Source organism: Paralichthys olivaceus, chromosome 10 (genome assembly GCF_024713975.1).
Source record: "Paralichthys olivaceus isolate ysfri-2021 chromosome 10, ASM2471397v2, whole genome shotgun sequence".
NCBI lineage: Eukaryota > Metazoa > Chordata > Actinopteri > Pleuronectiformes > Paralichthyidae > Paralichthys > Paralichthys olivaceus.
Window position 1 is genome coordinate 1,730,965 of NC_091102.1, and position 20,274 is coordinate 1,751,238.

The window sequence follows — 20,274 nt, forward strand, 5'->3', positions numbered from 1 at the left end:
AAAAATTACATTTTACAAATGGATGATTTGTCAGCTGCGATTAAAATAAACTTGTTATTGCTTTTCTAATTATTATTACTATTAAGGGAGAATGTGTTAATTTAAATTGACATTTCACCACTGTCACACTATAAAGACATTTTCACACAATTGTTGAAAAAGAAAGAGCAATAAAGTTATAAAAAAAAATCTATTTCTTATATTTTAGAGGAGTTACAGTCAGGCACATCCCAGGACACAGGCCATGTCTGAAGGACCCCTGATGACCGTGTGATGACTGGTGGAGCCTGTTTGTAAAGAGGTTGGAGGTCGATGCTGTTCTTCTTCTTCTTCATGATGAGTTGAGATCTTCTGCTTCACTCTTCGTCTGACTGTAAGTTCACGTGTCTCATTAGCTCTGTTAACGTGTTTGATTGATTGATTGTTTGATTGACATGGCAGTGACACCTGCACAAGTTCACATCACTTTACTTTATATTTGTAAGACTGAGTCTGAGCCGTTAAACTTCTTTGTTAATTAAAACAGTGGAGAAGTAGGTTTGGTGAGGGGGGCTGCAGGTTTCCCTACTGGTCAGGTACTGTTACTACAAGCCACCAAAAAAACTGTGGAACTATGAAATAAGAAAAACTTTCATTTCATTTTGAAGTTTCAGAACATTTCAGAGCAAGTTTAATTGAATCACAAATTTAAAAAAGATATATTCAGTTGGATTTCATAACTTTCATCGTGTTTCTTTGTATTGGAGAACATCCAGTATGTTTTCCGTGCGGCCCATCGTGCACAGATGTAAAATGATTGACGCAGCGTCAGGAGCAGACAGAAGGAAAACAAAACAATGGTGGTGGGTTGTGTCTCAAAAACAAGTCTCTGACGTCTGTAGTGGCTTCAAAGAACAAAAATCAGTTTTCTGTTCAGTGAAATGTTCTTCAGTCGGTGAATTAAAAGAGAAATCCTGAATATTGCTCTGAATTTAAAATGATAGACTGATAAAGACTCTCTCTCACCTGTGGAAGCTGTTTTTGCAGCTTGGACCAGAGTTTCAGTCTGTTTGTGTCTCTGCAGTCGATTGTCTTCTCTTTTCTTTACTTTGCTCGTGCTTTGACTCTGGCTGCTTGTTTTCTTGAAGTTAGAGTGCAGCGCTCTCTCCGGGCCGCCGTACTCTTGGGCCCTCTGCGTGTGCGTTGGTGATGACAGGTGGTTGAAACAGAAAAAGAACGAGCTGCATCGCACCACCCTCTGTGCACAAACATAACCTGCAGATGCCTCGCTCCACCCACACGAGCAGGAATGTTTGGAGACGTGGAAATTACCCAACGAGCTTCAGTGCATCTGTCTCTTAAAACATGAAAAAAATCTTCTGCTCGTGTTGAAACTACAGTTTTTTTGTTTTAAATCTCCTCGTTTCATGAGCAGAGGAGAAGTTTTCTGCTCGACACACAACATGTTATTTTAACTGCCCACAACTGCAAGATGAAACTAATAACGCACGCTAACCTGAGACATGAGAACATCAGAAAGCCTTAAGAGGGCCAGTGTGGGACTCCACAGTATTTACTGTAGGTTTTAATAGCTTGTCTGAGTGGTTTGATGTATAGCCTTGCTTTTCTTGCTCATTTGCAGCATGAAGTACAAGCTCATAATCATAAAGTTTATCTTTTTTATCCCCACACTCTGGGGTAACTGGAGCGAGGGTGTATGCTAGGCATCATTAATTTTCACTTTGTTTGCTGGAAGCTGCATTTTGCATTAACTGTGTGCATCTTCTCCTCATGTTCCGCGTCTTCTCTCTTCCTCTGTAACTCTTCGGATGAGCATCACTCATGTAACCGAAACCGATATTTTTCTTTTATGAACCGAGACGTGGAATAAAGCATTCCTGTGTTTAGCTCTGTGGTCCCGCGGGCTCAGACAATATACAGCACGTTACCTGCCTTCACTGCCAATGAACGACTCGCAGCAACACGGCAATTACAGTCGAGTTCCTGCAGAATCTGCTTCGCTGTTTACCAGAACTATGGGACTGCTGTTTCTTGATAAAACGCTATTGCATTTTGTCCTCAGGTGATTTCACTTCCAGAGCCAAGCTCAGTGCTGCTAGATGATATTATATATGAGCTGGGAAGCCTTGCTGATTTCGGAGGTTATTGGAGTTTGAGCCGCGGCGATGCACCTCTCTCATTGTGCTCTTGGATATGCAGCAATAAGAGACTGAAAGCGAGAGCTCGTCTCAGTTAGCGACTCCCACAACCTACCAGCTTTGCAACTTTTTAATAACATTTCCGTCTCTGCAAGGTGCGCAGTATTGGATAATGTAGCGGTGGCTTTATCCATAAGAGGATGATTAAAACCTGCTGCCAGGAGCTGATAGCATTAGCCAGTCACCACTACAGCGCGACCTTCCCATCCGTCATCTATCAGGTGTCAAAAAGATTTGGTGATGATGTGATTAGCAGGGCCGGGAGAGGAGAAGGAGACAGAGCAGCAGGACGTTGGGGGCTTCATTAGCATCATTAGCAGAGATCAGTGGTGAAGGTCAGGTTTTGAACACTGGATCTACAATTCAGAAGATTTGTTCATGTTGACCTTCCCCTCATCATCTTAACGGTCGTATTGATCTGGAGCGTTGCACAGAGCCGTGTGCCACAGAGCCGTGTCACTCAGAGCGCTGACAGCTTAGCGCCGCTTCACTCATCTTCCTCTTACTTGAAAATGCCAGATTGGGCTTTCTGACGATGAGCGAGCCGTGCCAAGACCTCCAGTGTTTCAGTTACAGGGAATCTCTGCTGACGACACCGCGGTGATGAATGCCCATCTGCCGTCTAAAGGAAATATTTACACGCGTGTATTATTGAAAATGCAAACAGCATCAGAGCTGCTGCGACAGTTTGTGTGTCGTGTGCTCCGTGTGTTTCTCTCTGATCACGTTGGTGTGATCTTCTGCAGCGAGTGGAGAAGCGGGTTCATGTCCTGGAGCCGATCACTGTCCTTTAAAGCAAAGTGCAAACTGTGCATTCACATAAATAATTGTGAAACACCCATTTTAAATTTCAGTGGAAGTTGTTGCTGTGGGAAAGTGCGCTGGTCGTTCACAGGCCAACGACAGAAACAGAAATATAGTTTGTGTGTGTCGAGAGTTGTGCAACTGTATCTCAATCAGAATTGCAAACATGTAAAAATATAAAGATGTGTCATGACAAGTGAACTGAGGTTTGTATAGGAATCTGTAAATACACGCACTCATTGATAATTCACAAATTAGCTGTGTCACAAATTATCCTGATGGAGAAGTGACGGTGAAATGAAAAGCGATCGTGCAGACAGGAGAACATTTGGAGGAGATACAGAATCACCGCGGTGTTTTTGGATTTGAAGCTGGAACCCAACAGTCATGTTCCGTTCAGACCCGTCGCCATGTGTTCTCTAATCGTGCTTGTAAGCTCAGAGAGAACACCAAACAAATGTTGAGAGATATTTAAAGCATGTGTCGTTGGATGTGTTTCAAAAAGGAGACGTGTCTGAGACTTGATGGAATAATCCTCCGGTGGCGAGTTAGACGACACAATGTGACGGTGTTTAATTCTGGCAGGAGAATCTAAAGCTTTTGAAAAAGGTGTTTATTCCACTTCTCGTTGGTGTTAAAGAAAACTACATTTTCTTTAATGAATACGTAATGTGAGGGAAAGGTGTCGATGCAGTTCACAACTTGAGTTTTTCTTTTTTTCAAGAAATGCGTGTGAGCCAAGTTTGCTGTTGTCGGGTAACGTTGGAAACAGGAAGCTCTTCGGTGTAATAACTAACAGAGGAAAAGGAGCACGTTGCTTTGAGAAGTGACATCTGAGGAGAAATGATTCTACTTCTCACGTCAGTAAACATTTCCCTCAGAAGTTTATGATCTTAATCTCCGGTCTGTTTTTGTGTTTGACTAAAAATAGACTCTAAAGCACCGTGTGCATTGAGGCGAGGACGCCACAGTGTGATTGACAGCCAGCAAGCTATCGTCCAATGGCTGCAGGTGTAGGTGGGCAGCTCGGTGGGTGATGTCACGGAGGGCTGATGACGGCACATGGACCCAAATACAAATTTAAAGCTCAAGTCAAATAAATTTTCCTCCAAACTTTCTGCCATTTTGTGTTGAATGTAGTTTCTTTACGGTGAATTTGGTTTTAATTAGTTACTGGAGGTTATAAAAATGTGGTGCAACCTCATGATTGGCAGCCGACTCACGTATCGACGGGATCTCGATGCCGTGTCTCCGTCCTCCGATCGCCTCAGACGAAGACGGCAGCGTTTGTTTCTGGGATGTTTTGGCTTCACGTGCAGACAGTGGGAGGAAGTAGAGACGCGTCCTCCATCTTTACTCGCAGCCTGTGGTCTGGACGTGTGTGTACGGCTGTTTTTTTTATTTATTTATTTTTGTTGCTTCAATCATCCTGCATGTTCCGAGTTGTCCTCAGTGCACCTCGTAGTCGTCTGACAGTTTTGCTGGCAGCCAGATGTAAAGCGCGGGGCTCCTTGGAGGAGCGGAAACTATGAATTTGAAAATTTGGTCTTTATCTTGGGAAACCAGATAAACAATATTTCACCGAGCTTCCTTTTCTAGCAAGCTCAGCTCCATTCACGTTCACACTCTCTCCCTATAAAGAGAGCTAGTTCTCAGTAATGGCTTCCTGAGGGACAGATAGGAAACAGACCCTACAGAGGAAGATAGCGCTCCTCTCACAAGTCCCATCTTCTTGTAAATTTGCAGCAGTCTCAGAGGGGCGATAAAAACAGATGCAGAATTTACAAGCAGCAACAACACACTTTTGAGTTATTACCTAGAACACAAAATTGAAGCAGGAGTCATGCGAACGTCTAAAATATCCCTCTCTCCCTTCACTTATCATTAATGTTCGCCAATTCAAATATATATCACCCGGAGAAAAAGCCGATTATACCTTCAAACTAAAATGCTACTGATGTCGGGGGTTTACAGTTTGTAAGTGGAGCTAATAATATGAAGTGTGTCCTCAGGTGACACTGCACTGTGAGGTCAAACAATAAAAACACATTGTTATTCTTATTAAACTCGACTGAACACGCAACAGAGGAAATCACTGTCGCTGCCACGTGTTATCCAACACGTTGATAACGGCTGAGGGACGAGCTCTCGGTTATGTCTTGATGCAATCTCTTTGTTTTTCACATTTAAGAACAATATCTTGTATAAGACAAAGGGCTCATGGGAAATTATTGATGAAAAAACAACAACAGTGAAAAGCTGTTGTTTCCTGCCTGGTTTATCTCTTGGAGTGGAACTGTCTTATTAATATTATAATATATTAAGCTTTCATCACATTTATAAGGAACAAATATAATTCTGAAGTATGTTTTCTAGATTTTCTGACTGTGACATTATCTAGTTATCCTGTACTTTACTTCCCATGAAGTATTTTTGCACTTTGTACTGTGTACTATGTGTATATGTATGTTGTGTGCTTCTGGACATCATAGTTTTAACTTCAGTTCTAGAATGATTTTCTCTCCCAGAAGATCAAGTATCGCAGATTGTTTACGGTTGGAACACGTGATGCCGCCCTCGTCACTGCCGGTGGATGCAGCGTAGACTAGATTTGATATTTGGATGCAACACAAAACCAAACAGTGAGTTTCCAGATCCATTAACAGCAGCTCCACACTGTATTAGCAGCTGCATCAGTCATACACAGAGCTTCCGTCTACGAGCCCGGGCTGTTCAGTGTGAGAGGATCCATTCAGCCAGAGGCAGACTCATAATTTGGGCATTTTATCAAAGTCCCGAACAATCAGTGGACCGAACACAGCCGAGGGCCATCAGACTCGAACTGAGCTGAGGCCTAAATAATAATCAGCGTCCGTGTCTGTCTGAGTAATGACAAACATTTCCACTGACGTTACCTTCACCCGTCCGACAGCTTCATTCATTCTTCATTTCATTTGTGTTTAAACACTGTGCCGCTGCCACTTCTGTCACCTCCTACATTTCTTATTCACCATGGAGCATAATTGAATCTTTTTTTGCACTAAAGCAAACAGGTGCAAGGATTAAATACATATTCTACAGAAAACCTTAAAGTTAAATAACGCCGGGATCATTACGATATTATTCATTTTCCGCTTTGTGGTTTGTGAGATGTCGCTTTTGATTATACGTCCAATAAAGTAGGAACGAGAGAAAAACAAAGACGAGGGTGGGCGGGTGTCACTTTGGGAAAACAAAAATGTGTTGCCACTGAAGAGCGATTCCTCCAACGGCTGAACATGAATGGATGAATGGATGAATGGAGTTATTTGGTGGAAGCAGCTGCAGAGGGAGAGACGAGGGTCTGATGCCGTTCCCCAGAGAAGCAGAGGGGAAGTTGTGAGTCAAGTGACACTACAGATTTATATATTTAGCCTCTTGTTGGGTAAAATGAGGTATTGAGACATCCTGCCATGAACCACACTGTGTTTTTTTAATTTGTCACCCAGAATTCCGTGATTTCATGAAATAGATTTGAGGGATTAGACGTTGGTCGTGTGGGTAGAGAAGATTTTGCAGCTTGTTCAGACGCCTCGATGGATATAAATAAAATAAATTCTGCAGGTTTTCTTTGTACCAACAACAGATATAAGATACGATAAGGAATGAAATATGAATACAAGTAGAAACTCTGTGTAGAATAAAGCAGAACTGATGCTGTTCTCTCAATAATGTGCAATAAAGAAAGAAAGGATCAAAGTTGTGTTATTGTGCTGTAATATACAGAGTACAAGATAGGACCACTCAGTTAGATTGTAGTGAAATACTTATTTGTAAGTATTTGTGAAATACTAAGAAAAGAGGAACGGTCAATAACATAATTGCATTTCCATTCTGATATAAAATCAATTAGCTGGAAGCAGGTGTGAATTATCAGCCATAGATAATTTCCGTCTTCGTTCAGTGTCGTAATGCACGATACTTTTTTTAGCGTGATGACATTTGCTTGGTTGCTCAAAAAAACGATCAATGTTGAAAACAAACAAAAATACCGAAGAGGTGAACCAGTTCTCAGCTGCTTCAGTGAGCACGAGGCATCGCTCTGAAACAAAGCATCAAACTAGTGAGGTGTTGAATCCACCTGTTATTTATCTACCGGGCCACAAACACGATGGAAGTAAAGATGTCGGTGGACGGAGCTAACGACGTCGGGCTGCTAACGGCGAGCCTCTGGTAGCTTTTCCAAAAGTGTGAGTGTGTAGCGCAGGATATGTTGTTTTGGTTGTTGTCGTTAATGAGCATCGCACCACGAGCGTCAGGCACGTCTGCCATGTGTTGTTATTCAGCACATGGCTTTTATCAACTGTTCTCATAATCTGCTTCTTCTGCTGAGTGAGAGCGAATTGATTTTCATTAAATCAGCGGAGACTGGCACTGTCACTTCACTCTGCACTTATCGGCTGATTGTATTGACGCCCCGATGCTGAGTTCAGGGGAGAATTGAACGGCTGCGTGTCTGAGACGCTCCACAGGCGTCATCCTGGTCCTGCAGTTTATTATCTCTTCACACTGATGTGGCACCGTGTGAAGGGACACTTGGATAATTCAGTCAGTGCATCAATCATAAAACCTTTGCAAAGAGCTGGTGGGTAAAACAGTGATGTGGGCTTGTAGGTGGAAGGAAACGAGCGCGCTTTACTGCCGCTGTACGTCATTTTCACATAGCCTCCAGTCTGTGACTTTAATATATATAATTTAACAAACCTTCATCTACGTCACATATGATTAATGCTCACCCTGGGCTAACTTTTCACTGCTATACTATATTTTAAGTAGGACCCTTTGAATTCTATCAAATCCTCCATCACTCAGACGTATAACGATGGAGAATTGGAGCCACTAAAAGGGGAAAAGGTGATTTCAAGAATAATATTGCAGGAGAAAAGTCACAGATTTGACAAAAATAAAGTTATTTTTATGAGAAAAGGAGCATTAAAGTCGTAAATTTAAAGTTTTTACTTGCGTAAAGCCTTAATTTCTACAACAACACAGTTACCTTTATAAGTGAGTATTATGAGAATAAAGAAATATTTTTCAACTCTGTGTAATTTTAGAAGGGTACGATCAGAAGATTTATTCAAATGAAGAACGTGGAGCGTTTTGTTCTATACTTTAGTTTAAACTATTGGTTCATCAGATCCACATTATCATGAATATCACATTTAAAAGTTTGTAAGAAACTAAGAAACTCTATTCTGAAGAAAGAGGAAACTGGACTCGGGGGGGAAACTGTCTCTTTTGTGGAGGAGGACATGTTTGTTAGAGGTCGACTGTGAGATTGTTCTAACTCTTGTTCTCCCTGATGCTTATATCCTAAAAAAATATTTTCAGATTTGATTATAAGTTACTTTAAGTTACCGCTACATGGGCTGACTCCACAATAATCCTTATCATAACCCTGTCGGCGCTCTGACATCCTCGGGCAGGCGTCTTCTATCTGTCCCGAACGCTGGGCTGAAGACTGAGGGGGACAGGGGCTGAAGACTGAGGGGGACAGGGGCTGAAGACTGAGGGGGACAGGGGCCGAAGACTGAGGGGGACAGGGGCTGAAGACTGAGGGGGACAGAGGACTGAGGAGGACAGGGGCTGAAGACTGAGGGGGACAGGGGCTGAAGACTGAGGGGGACAGGGGCCGGAGACTGAGGGGGACAGAGGCTGTGAGATAAGAGTCAGTGAGAGTTCAATGTCTATTCATTTTGTCCTTATTCTCAATTGGATTGTGTCTTTTCCATCTTTATGTGTCTGATTGTTTTGCTGCTCTGTGAATGAAGACGATGATCTGAATATTTCCGTGGCGGACCTGATTGTGAACGTGTCGTGTGCAGTCGGTGAAGGCTCAGTTGCTCCGGGGCCCAGAGCAGATATTGGAGCCGAGCCGCTGACCTCCGATATCAGGAGCTCCCCTCAATAAGAAACCTGTGACTCTTTGTTTATAATCTCTGCCCTCGTGACCTGACGGCGAGTTCAGCTCAAATAAAAGAGTCAAATTTCTCCACTTTAAAGTGCAGTCAAAGTCTTTAATGAAAAATCAAAGTGAGTCTGAGCGTTTCTAAATGTTTCATTACCCGAGCGTCTGGGCTGTTTCTCAAACTGCCCCCGGAGCTCCAATCTGTTCCACATGCACAAATCTTAAACAACGAGTCTCCTCAGCGTCTTGATAATGTAGGTTGTTTATCTGTTGCTCCTGTTAATTACGGCTCTGGTCTGCCTCGGAAAAAAAAAAAGCAGCTTTTGAGCGAGGCTCTGTTCTGCACAGGGTAAGAGAGATTCGCTGTAATTGGCTCCCTGTGAGTTTTGTAAAGATGGTAGCTGAACATGTGCTTTATCTGCTTGGCTCCATTAGCTTAATGGTCCATTTGTAGCAGTGATGTGCTGAGGTGAGCACAGACGAGGTTTATGGAACAATTTTTCTGCCCTGCATCCCTCTGCTGCCATCACACTCAGATTGTATTTTTTTTTCTTCCGGCAAATGGTGAGAGGCAGCGAGCAGAGGCAGACTGATGATAAGGACGTTCTGTCAGTGGTGTAGTGTGGCCGCTGGAATTACAACAGACTAGTGTGCCAAGAAAATGACCCGGCTCCAGCCTGAGAAGCTTCCCCTCATAGATATTAGTCAGCAGTGATGGTATTTTTCCCCAAAGTCGAGAGAAGCCAAGTTTCTCCCATTATTCAGGCTGCGAGAGAAATCTTTGCCGTGTTGCATTTACTGACTCTGTGTCATGTTTTCACTTATTCTGCAGAGCCGGCTGCTGTGGTGGCAGAAAGTCAAGTCGGCTGAAGGAAAAAAAAAACAAACAAACGTGCATTTGGAAGCTCTCTGTGGCTCCACCCCTGATGTTTGTTTGTTTGTGTGTCGGCAGATTTACACACAATCTCCTGGATGAATCTCCGTGAAACTTTATGAAACCGGGGCACCGGAGTCACCGGAATAACTCCTCAATCTAGATGAAAACATTCTGGCGTGTTTATGTGAGTGTGGCTTGATTGGATTTAATTGGACTATTGGGAGGTTCCACTTAAAATGAATGGACTCACTGGCAATCAGCAGTTCCAAGAAATGCCACGAACTGCGATATGTTGACGATATGTTCCCGTTGCCTCCAGCAGCTGCTTGTGACGGCAGCAGAGGAGGAAGTCGAGTAATAATATTACAGCGAAGAATCAGCTGTTTGTTTCCCACCGACAGGAAATGCCTCCTGTGCATTCGGCCAAAGTGCGTAAGTCTGTGGTTGAAGACCTCAAATCATTTGGGGCATTTGTTGATGTGGTGAACAGCCCGGTGAGTAACAGTGAATCCAGACTGCTGCTCGATCTGTGGCTTTCCCGGTGGCCCAGTGGCCACTGCGGCCGCCTGCATGAATACAGGATAAACATCACATTAATAAGCGATGCCTGAAGACGTTATGCTTGTAATGGGAAAACCAAACGGCCCTTGTTTTCCTGCTGATAGCTGTTTGTGCTGCATTATAGTCGAGAGCTGCTGGAATGTGTCACTCGACGCTCTCCGAACAGACATTCAGCGCCACACACGCAGGCATCTGAGGGCCGGAGCACATTTGCTGTTTCTCATTTTCACGTTTATTGGTTTTCAAGATGCCAACTTTGCTTTTTTCGTGGATATGCAGGAGTTAGATTTTAGCTTCTTTGTTTCACCCTTAGGGTGCTGTATTAAAGTTGTAATGCTGTATTAGTACAGCACTTAGCAGGGGAATTAATTAGCTTTAATTTATAAGGAATTGTGCATGGATGGCATTTTTTACATTTCTAAGACACAGGGAATCTTTAAGTCCTTTATTTGATCCGTGCATTCATATATTTTGATGTGATCTTAAGTGTTTTAAATGTAATCTGCAACGTTGGTGTGTAAAATGTGAACGGTTTAATTTTGAATTGACATAAATCCTTTGTCTAATTGTCAGTGGTAGGAAACATCTACTTTAACATGCAATTCCACAAATTAGAAAAACATGGGCATCATGTCAGCATTTCCATGTGATACACTAATTAATCTGTGAATAATTAGAGATAATCCCACTTCCTTCATTTAATAGATCATGTTTACAAGGCAGCTACATTTTACACCTCACATCAAAAGTTTGCTTCCTGCACTTTAGCATCTAGCATCTAGCATCTAGCATGACATTACAGGAGTTATCCCAGTGTGTTTTACCTGCAGGCGTTAGTGTCACTGATGGCGTCTGATAATGAGCTGTGAAAAATGAATAGCGCTTACTCTGCATCTACAGGGTCCACATGAATAATGATGCCGAGGTGTAACACAACATTATGAATTAATTAAACCTATGAAATCCTGCAGTTGTCGCCGAACACAATCCACAACACAACACCTGAACGTTACCTGTGACGCAGAGCAAAGGTAGAGAGGTGGAAGTCTGGATATGCAGAGTCCCGTCGTGTGCTGAACTGGACTGTAGCGTCACGTCCGTGCACAAGAGAAACCATGCAGCATTAGCTCGTGTGTGTGGAGCTGCTCTCACAGTAAGTCACAGTCTGTCGCTGCGAGGTGGTGAGAAACTCGGTCTGAAGCTGGAGCGCTGCTGAACCGAGGCTTTGTCGAAATGCAGCACAAGCAGCTAAAAATAATCAAGGAGCTCCTGTTTTGGCTGTGGGTGGTAGACACCTTACTTTTCCTGCAACCTCCCTGCTAAAGATCCATTATTTAGAAAAAGTATGGTTCAGTTCAGAACTCTGAGGTAGTTCTCCTGAAAAAATAGTGAGTTACGGCCTTCAGGAGCGTCTGCAGTGTGCAGTGTGTCGTTAGGTTGTGTGAAGAACAGTGTGTGAATCATCCACCGGTTCAATCAATGACGTTTCTGATAATATCATTGAGTTTTTTCAGTGTCCACCGACACACACTCGCTGGTTTTAAGTCTCCAGGAACAGAGACTTTGACAAAAGGCAATAGTTTGTGAAACCTTGATATATGTGCATAGTGATGAGCGTTATTTATCTTGGTTTTATGTGACCTTTGTTTCTTGACAGGAAGTTTGGTAAAGAATATTTTTTCAATGTAAAACTTGCGATTCAATTCTGGGCTTTGCTTTAAACGGGATAAATGTTTTTTTTGGGGGATCAAGTCGGCACTTCAGAAAACAAATCATAATGCTTTTGTATGTAAATTGTCCAAAACCCTGCGAATTCCACTCGCTCTCTGTCCCCCGTTCGCACTGATATCCTCCTCGTGTGGTTTTCGTCCAGTCTGACTTATTATATTCTGCGGGTTTCTGATTTCTGAAACGGTGTCAGATCCCGCTGTGTCCTCTGGAGGATTCCAGGGGTCAGGGAGGCAGTGGAGCGTCCCCTCTGATCCAGAAAGGCGGCCCACCATGGGGATGTGACAGACTGACCTGCCTGGCAGCTATGATAGATACACTGGGACTGGTTTGACCTCCCTGGCTGACATCCACGAGCTCACTGTTGGCCCAGGTCATCAGCTCTTGGTTGAAGTGCAAGTTTGGGAATAGCACGGGTGGGGGGGGGGGGGGGGGGGAGGGGGGGCGGTCGCCCCGTATATTCTGCTCCATTTCGGCCGGACTCCTGAAAACCACGGCTGCCGTGAGGGTTTGAATGGGCTGAAGTATCTCGGTGCCCAATGGCCACAGAAAAACAATACGTCCTTTCCAATTCTGTGCATCCAAGGGCGAAATGAAAAATAATCAAAATATATTCTCGGAAAACGCTGTGGGACTAAACCTGACCTCAGTCACAGACATTGTGGAACATGGAGAACTTTGAGATTTTGCATTGAACCCTGTTTACATTCAGGTTGTTCAGTTGTTTGTTTTGTTCCCCTGTTTAAAGGTTTGCAAGGTTTTTCCACGTGAACTGTTTTCTATGTACAGATATAGACACTCCCTCTGTGTGTTGATGTTAGTGCATGTGAGTCCCTCCTCATGAAACCATCCATCCTCCCACAGTTCAAAACACAGACTGTTGTAACAAGACGGTGAAGCTATTTTGAGCTTTTACTTCAGGAAACTCTGACCTGCAACACATTTTCTAAACTGCCTCAGACAAAAACTCCAGCTGATTTATTCCTACTAACAAAACACAAGCTAGTCTCATTCTGGGAATTCTTGTTTGACAAATTATTATTGATGCTGGGAACACATTTAGTGTAATTACTGTTCTGGGGATATTGAAAGATAAATAAAAAGGAAAAAGGAAATGGCTTTTGCTTCTCTGAGAATGTCTGAAGAGTTTTAGGGTCATTTTAGGTTCAAATCCACACAAACTGTCACAACATCATTTCATTTGAGAAGAAGTGCAGAGGGTCGCTTCATTCTGACCTGTGTGATGCAGAGAAGCAAACCCATGTCTTCATTTCAAGCAGACTCGACTGTTATTATACATTATTCATTCACTCCAGAAGAACTCGGAGCAGATTTGATTCAAAACTCAAACACGTCAGAGCATCTGTGGCCAAACTTTGCCGGCGTCTAGTCGTAGAACTCTCTAACGATTGATTTCTTTTTTCTCTTGTACCAGACTGTAAGGTTCTGACAAATCTTTGGACATGGACCAGTTTGTATTCATAGATTTACTTCCTAGATTCTTTTTTTTATATCCTGCCATGAACTCTACGATCATGTCCACCGATCCGCTGGAAATATTTCTCCTCCCTGTCAGAGGCAAAGTGTGAATGTTGTTTTATAACCTTTGCTTCTGAACTCAAGAACACAACTTCGCTCCTTACGCTTGGAAAGTGTCTATTAATTAAAGAGTTTACACGAAAACAGCACTTGGACAAACACGGATGTGACAAGAACTATTTAAAATGATCAACCGTCTTTGGTCAGCGGCGGCTAAAAGGTGGACGTTCAGTCAAGTTCATTTCCTGTTTGTCCTTTTAGAGTATTTCTTATTGTGTGTACTCTAGTAGAGCTCTTACAGCTGAATTCAATGCATGCTTTATAACTTGTATAAATTGCAGAGCCCTGCTCTCATCGCACGGAGAATCTATTTCTGCCTCTTCTGCCTCTTTAATCCTCCTCTTTGTCTTCTGTCCCCTTGACAACCACTTTCTGCTCTGAAGGACGAGGTGGAAATGATTGAAAACTCGACCGCAGCTTTTCTGCAGCGTGTATTCAGGCATGCTGGACACCCACTGGCTGGTCAAGAGCTTTGTTCTGCAGTGGACTCCCACCTGCTGTCAGCGCAAGAAACACTCTGAAAATATTACAGGAAATCATACAAAGAGGCTTTTTGACACTTAAGGAAACACTCCCTCCACCGCAGGGGCTCGAACACCCTGAAGATCCCCGAGTCAGTTTTTGCCGCACACCTCATCTCACGCGTGCATCGATTCAGCCGCCGCTCTTCCCCTCGTATTGTGGATTTAATCAAAGAACAATCGCTAAATGTATTTGGTGTGAAAATGGATCCAAACGTAAACAATGTAAACGCATCAAAATAACGAGTCGTGCTGTGCTTGGGTTTCTACGTCGGGCGGAGTCACGGTCTGCCGATCTGGAATATGAAAAATCAATCGGGTCACAAATTGAACTTTCACACTCTGTATTAATGTTTTATTTGCCATTAGCTCTCAGGCTATAATTAGAAAACAAAACCTAGTCACGCTACATAACAGCAACTCTCTTCTACTAAATTAAAAACACCCATTAATACAAATCTGAAAATACATTTCAACTAAAACATAATTAGAGAGATATCCTGAAAGATCCTGAGCCATCACCAGTATTTTTCTGCATTAAGCTTCTGTAGTTTCTGGGCATTTCAGTGTATTTCTTATAATTAACAGGTTTAAAAATAAGGTTGGTGTCTGCCTTTAAAAATAAAACACAGGAAAACTGAAAATTCTACTTCAGGTCGTCACATTTCCAGAAAAAAAAAAAAATCGGAAATAGAAAGAACAGATCTGTGCTAAATGGCAGCTCCAGGCCTTATGTAAAGTAACAAGGCAGCAAGGATGTGACCTCTGTGCTAAAAGAAAGGATCAATAAAAATGTAGGCAGGAAGCAGTCTGTGTCTGAACAGAGCTGTGAAGGTCTTATCCTCTGTGCTGCTGTGTATTTATTCCCTGCCTGAGATAACATCAACCACGCTGTCATTCTGTCTGCCTTCTCTAATTCTCACTTCCCACGTTCTGGAAGGCGTCCAAAGCACAAATAATGCTCTATAATCTAGAAGAGCCCATGTGAAAGGTTTCTGTTAAATCCCCCTGCAGAAATTAAAATGACACCTGCAGTGAACCGGCTGTAAGTTTCCTCATTTCTCTGTGAACGTTATCAGACGATGGAGCTTCCCCGACTGTTTGTTAACAGCAGATTCAGACATTAACTTGATAATTCTGATTATTTTTTAACTTCTCTTCTCCGTGTTTGTGAAGTTGAACTCATAACTTTTGCTGCTGGTCCTACGCGTCTTCAGGGATGATTGTTATTAGCATGGGTGGGCAATTTGTTAATGGACTGTAGAAGGAGCAGATTAGTTCATTGACGTTCCTCATTCGCTCTCCTGAAATCAATTATCCTCTCTCTTGAATCAAACTATCACCTGCTTGTCAGGACAGATGTGTTGGTGCAGGCGGAGAAGATAGAGTGGGATTAGAGGTACTGTGTGTGTGTGTGTGGGTGTGTGTGGGTGGGTACACATACATACCTACATATTGAAATATATAAACACAAAAATACATGTATGTGCATTTAAAAGTGTGTATATGTTTACATTTATATATATCAATGTTTATATGTTACGTAAATATGTGTATATATTTGTGTTTTCATGTGTGTGTGTGTTTTCATGTGTGCATGTGTATATGTGTGTGTGTGTGCATGTGTATTGTTATATATATATAAATGGCGACGTGAGGGTAACAGTTATTAGCAGTTGGAACAAATCTGAACAAACTGAGTGAAGCTGTTCTTCAGCTAATTACAGAAGAGCAATCAGGATGTGAAATCTGGATGAACATGAGATATGACCTCATTCAGCTCCTCACTGAAACATTTTAATTAGTCTGGGTTCGGGCAATATTTGCTTAAGACTTGGGTCATTAAGATTTCCTACGTAATTAATCCCATGTAATGTAGGGCCCCCTTTTTTTTTTTATTAGGAGATGACATTTGCTTTTTTTTTTTCTTTTCCAGCCACGGAGGCCATAAAGATTGACATTTGAGCATCTGTGATGCTCGGGGGCAGTGATGGAGTGGAGCCATTTGTCTGTGACTGCAGGGACAGTTCACAGCCTCCTCCACCTCTCGCACGTCTCTGCAGTATGAACTGTTCACGTTTCACCCACTGTCCTCTGAACGACAGCAAACATTGTTTTAATAGGAGCTGCGAAAAGGGCAACCGGTGTGTTTACACGTGTTCCAGGAGTGAGTGGATCCATGGATCAATGTCAACGTGACATCAGAGTTTAACCCGAGACGCCACTGTTCAATTTTCCATTTCCAACTGACCTTCCTTTATTTATTTATCTGAATCCCGGTCGCTGCTGTGACACGAACCAGGATTACATAACCTGAATGAAGTGATCGTTTTAAACCAAGACACAATAACTCCCTGAACTACAACCACTCATTTGTGCGTCTAAACAAATTCAACCGTCACAATATCGAGCTGATTTATTTTTCTGTAACGACTCATCGATGTTTTAAAAGTCTAAAAAGTACCCAAAAATAATAATGATGGATCTGAAAATGTTTCTAGAATTAATTCTAACGTCTATATCAACTTGGATCCATTTTTCATTGGGCTCTCTTCATATTCAGATTCCAGCTGACTGAACTGAGTCACTGTCTCCAGGGAGGAAGGCGGAGAATTTCCAGAAGGCTTCCTTAATTATTATTTAAGCCTACATCCCCTTTTGTGTGTCGGGGGGGCGGGGGGACTAGAGACAATCACACAGTCTCAATATGTGACAGTCAGAGCTGTCGGCAAAATCTAAAATATGAAACGAAAGAAAGCTTCTGAAAAACCAGGTGAATTAAAATCGATTCAAACAAAAACGAACTAGTTGTCTGTTCGATAAGAGACATTTTCAAAGTATCGTTCAGCAACGCGTCCACTTACCGACGCACAAAGTCTCTCCTCAGAAAAGTTTCACCACCGTTTGAAATTTCTTCCTCGTGTCTTTTGGATGAGCTGAATCACTGGCATCGTGTTCGGGACTGAAAAGTGTCCGTGAGATGTATGAAGTTTAAACAGTGAAAGATTTTGTTGGAAAGTTTGTCGATGCAGCTTTCAACAACTAGATTTTCAACATTTTTCTCCTTTTTGCTTTCATGAATGGTTTTTAAAAAAAATAAATCTCAGCAAATTAAAAAATGATTGGAAGGAGAACCGTGAATCTGGACTCGACTCCATTGTAACGGATGTGAACCCAACAACAGACATTTATTTATATTATAAATTGATCAGTTATTTGTTTTTGGTGAAAGCTGGTTCTTGGCGATAACCAATTTATAATAGATACTATTGAGAAAATGGGTTTGAGCGTTGCCGTGTGTGTGTATCTCCGCCCGGTGACAGGCGGGTGGAGGGGTGGAGGGATGGAGGGATGGTTGATATAACCACATAGAATGGAAGGAGAAAAAAACCTGGCTGTTGTCGGCAGGAAATGACTTGCCACAACTGTCTGCCCCGCACCAATGATTTATGTCCCAGGATATCACCGAGCCACACGATGAATCTTCATTTGACGAGGAGGGGGGGGGGGGGGGCTTCATGACTGTGCAGTGCTCGAGCTCTCTGGCGTTTTTGCATAAAACCCAAACAAACTGCATGATGGGAGAGGGCAGGTCTTCTCTCTCCGTGTTATGATATTAACAATTTAACTCTGTTTTGTCCTCCCTGCTCTCACCGTTTATCCTCCTCTTTCATCAGAATACACGGCGGCGTACGTGCGCCTCACTGACGGTGGCGCCCCCGAAGTTGGCGAGCACGGGCGACACAACGTTCAATATTTCATCTGACCCACATGAAAAGCAGCCGTCTGTGTACAAGAGCAGATCTGAGAGTGTGACGGCACCGGGAAACCAGACCGAACGAAACTAAAGGTGAAATCTAAATGTGGAGAAGTGAGAGCTCCTTTAGAGCCCGACTGACTCATGTGCTCACACTCTACGAGCAGTGCTGAGATGAAAACCTTTATTTTTGCAGAATAGATCGTTCGGGGAAGATGCACGAGCGTAGAACCGAGAGGGCGGAGAATCAGTTGACGTTGCCTTGACCAGCGCCGCTGCTGCAGAGCCTCAAACTGTATTAATATTTAAACTGTTCAAATTCAACACTGCACCGAACAATTCACACCAAGTGTGAAGCCCAGAAGAAGAACAGTTCTCCAGATGCGTGGATCGGAATAAGGTTTTTAATTCATCGACCAAACAAAGCAACTTGAATGCAAACACGAAAATCTCGAATGAAAAGTAGCAGAAGAATCTTAATCTTTATATTATTTCTTTTTCTACATGTTGATGCACAGTCCAATAATAACATTAAACAGTGACACACATGACGCAAAGTGTAAAACACGGAATCCACCGTGTGCATCCAGTTTATTACGTCAAACGCCTCTTCATGCTTTTCCCTGTTTTCCTCAGAGAATTTCTTTTAATCTCCGGCGTGTGTGTTGTGCATCGAGAGCCGAGCGCGTTGTTTGTTTGTTTTTTTTATCAATAGAACGTGAAAGTGGACAGCACGCGGTCCCGTGGCTCGCCGCGCCGTGTTTCGAATTACAGAGAAAGTTTCAAAGACGGGGTCGGTGCCTCTATTGATGAAAAATTCACAAACAGTCGGCCTGTGGCGTCTGTACATTCTTGTCTATTAAGGCGGCTGCAGCCGGAGAGATTGGCAACTCTGCCGCTTTGACTGTGGGTTTCTCCCTGTGTGATTGAGCGCTGATGTAAGATGGCAATTGAAGAATGGAGCCTTTGCTCGTTGAAAGCTTTAGATTTGCTTTGGAATCAGATTGCGCTTTCAGCACATTATCCTCTGATAAAACCAGAATGTAGTCCCCAGCACCGAGCATGTACAGAAAGGTATATCAACAGGAGCTGCTGCAGAACAAGTTGTCATTTTCTTTTTTTGCTTTAAAGAAGAATGAAAATCTTTTTTTGTGAACGTTAAAAGGACTCTCGCAGCGTAAGGACTCGTATTTCATGCATGAAATACTCTGTTCAAAGCAGTATTCCTTCTTTTCTTCTGTGTGTTGTTTCTTTCGGAGTGAATGCAGAACAAAACAGCGTGTCATTGTGAAATCACCACCAGTGCACACCACAGTTTTCTATTTGATGTGACCATTGTCGCAGAGCGCTGTCCGAGGGAATATCGCTATTTGTTGCCGCGGAGCGGGACCGAGCCTCTGAATCACTTTCTTTCTTTCTTGTTTCTCCTTCAGAGTTGCATCACGCGTTTCGTTCATCGCAGCATTTCTGCATCGGCCCTAAAAGTGGAAATGAACAATGGCGGAATTACAGAAACGGCGAGACTGGACTCTGACGTGAAACCGGGTTAGATCTGTCAAAACTGAAGACTCGTTGCTGGCAGACAAACATGCCGTGATGTATTTCCTGTGCAGCGGTGCGATGACACCACAACAGGTTTTAGTTATAGGAAGAATAAAGTCTAAACATAGCTCGGTGTATAAACTTTATATATGCGTGTCTGTGCGGCTCCAGAAGAGGCCATCAAAACACTCATCAAGCTGAAATGTGGCGTCTATGCAGATTTTTGAAGGAGCGCTTGTTTCGAAGCATCGGTCCAATTTCCCCTCAGAATGAGTTCGAACCGGATTTTTCCGCCGGTGATTTACGTCCAGTGACAACGTTCAGCAGCAGCGCAGGAATAGTGTGCCCTTTATGAGGGAGGCTCGAAGTGGAGGGTGCTGGGTAATAAATGTGTGGAGCTTAATGATTTTTTTCCGGCAGAGTTTGTCGCCCATCTCTGACCAATTAATGTTCGGTTTCACAAGAATAACCACGATCGCTCTCTCTCTACCCTTTACTCCAGTCGCAAATATCAACGTTTTAGCACAGCATACATTTTTTATGTAAAAGTATTTCTCTTTTTGATGCAATGGAGTTAGAGATATAAAGTACTATATATACACACACACACACTTATATATATATATATATATTTCAGGCACAACATTAAAGGTGGAATAGGAAAATCTAAACTGAGGCACTTTTGTCAGATTCAGTGAATATCTCCTCACGGTCCATTTGCTGTCCGATCTGTATGAGTG

General features: G+C 42.8%; 1 long non-coding RNA gene across 1 annotated transcript; it reads left to right on the forward strand.

The window, feature by feature from the left end:
* Nucleotides 1–217: 217 nt before the first annotated feature.
* Nucleotides 218–18,543, forward strand: LOC109641033 (uncharacterized). Its single transcript, XR_002203552.2, has 3 exons — nucleotides 218–373; nucleotides 17,913–18,085; nucleotides 18,189–18,543. It is a non-coding gene; the product is annotated as an uncharacterized lncRNA (long non-coding RNA).
* Nucleotides 18,544–20,274: the final 1,731 nt, after the last annotated feature.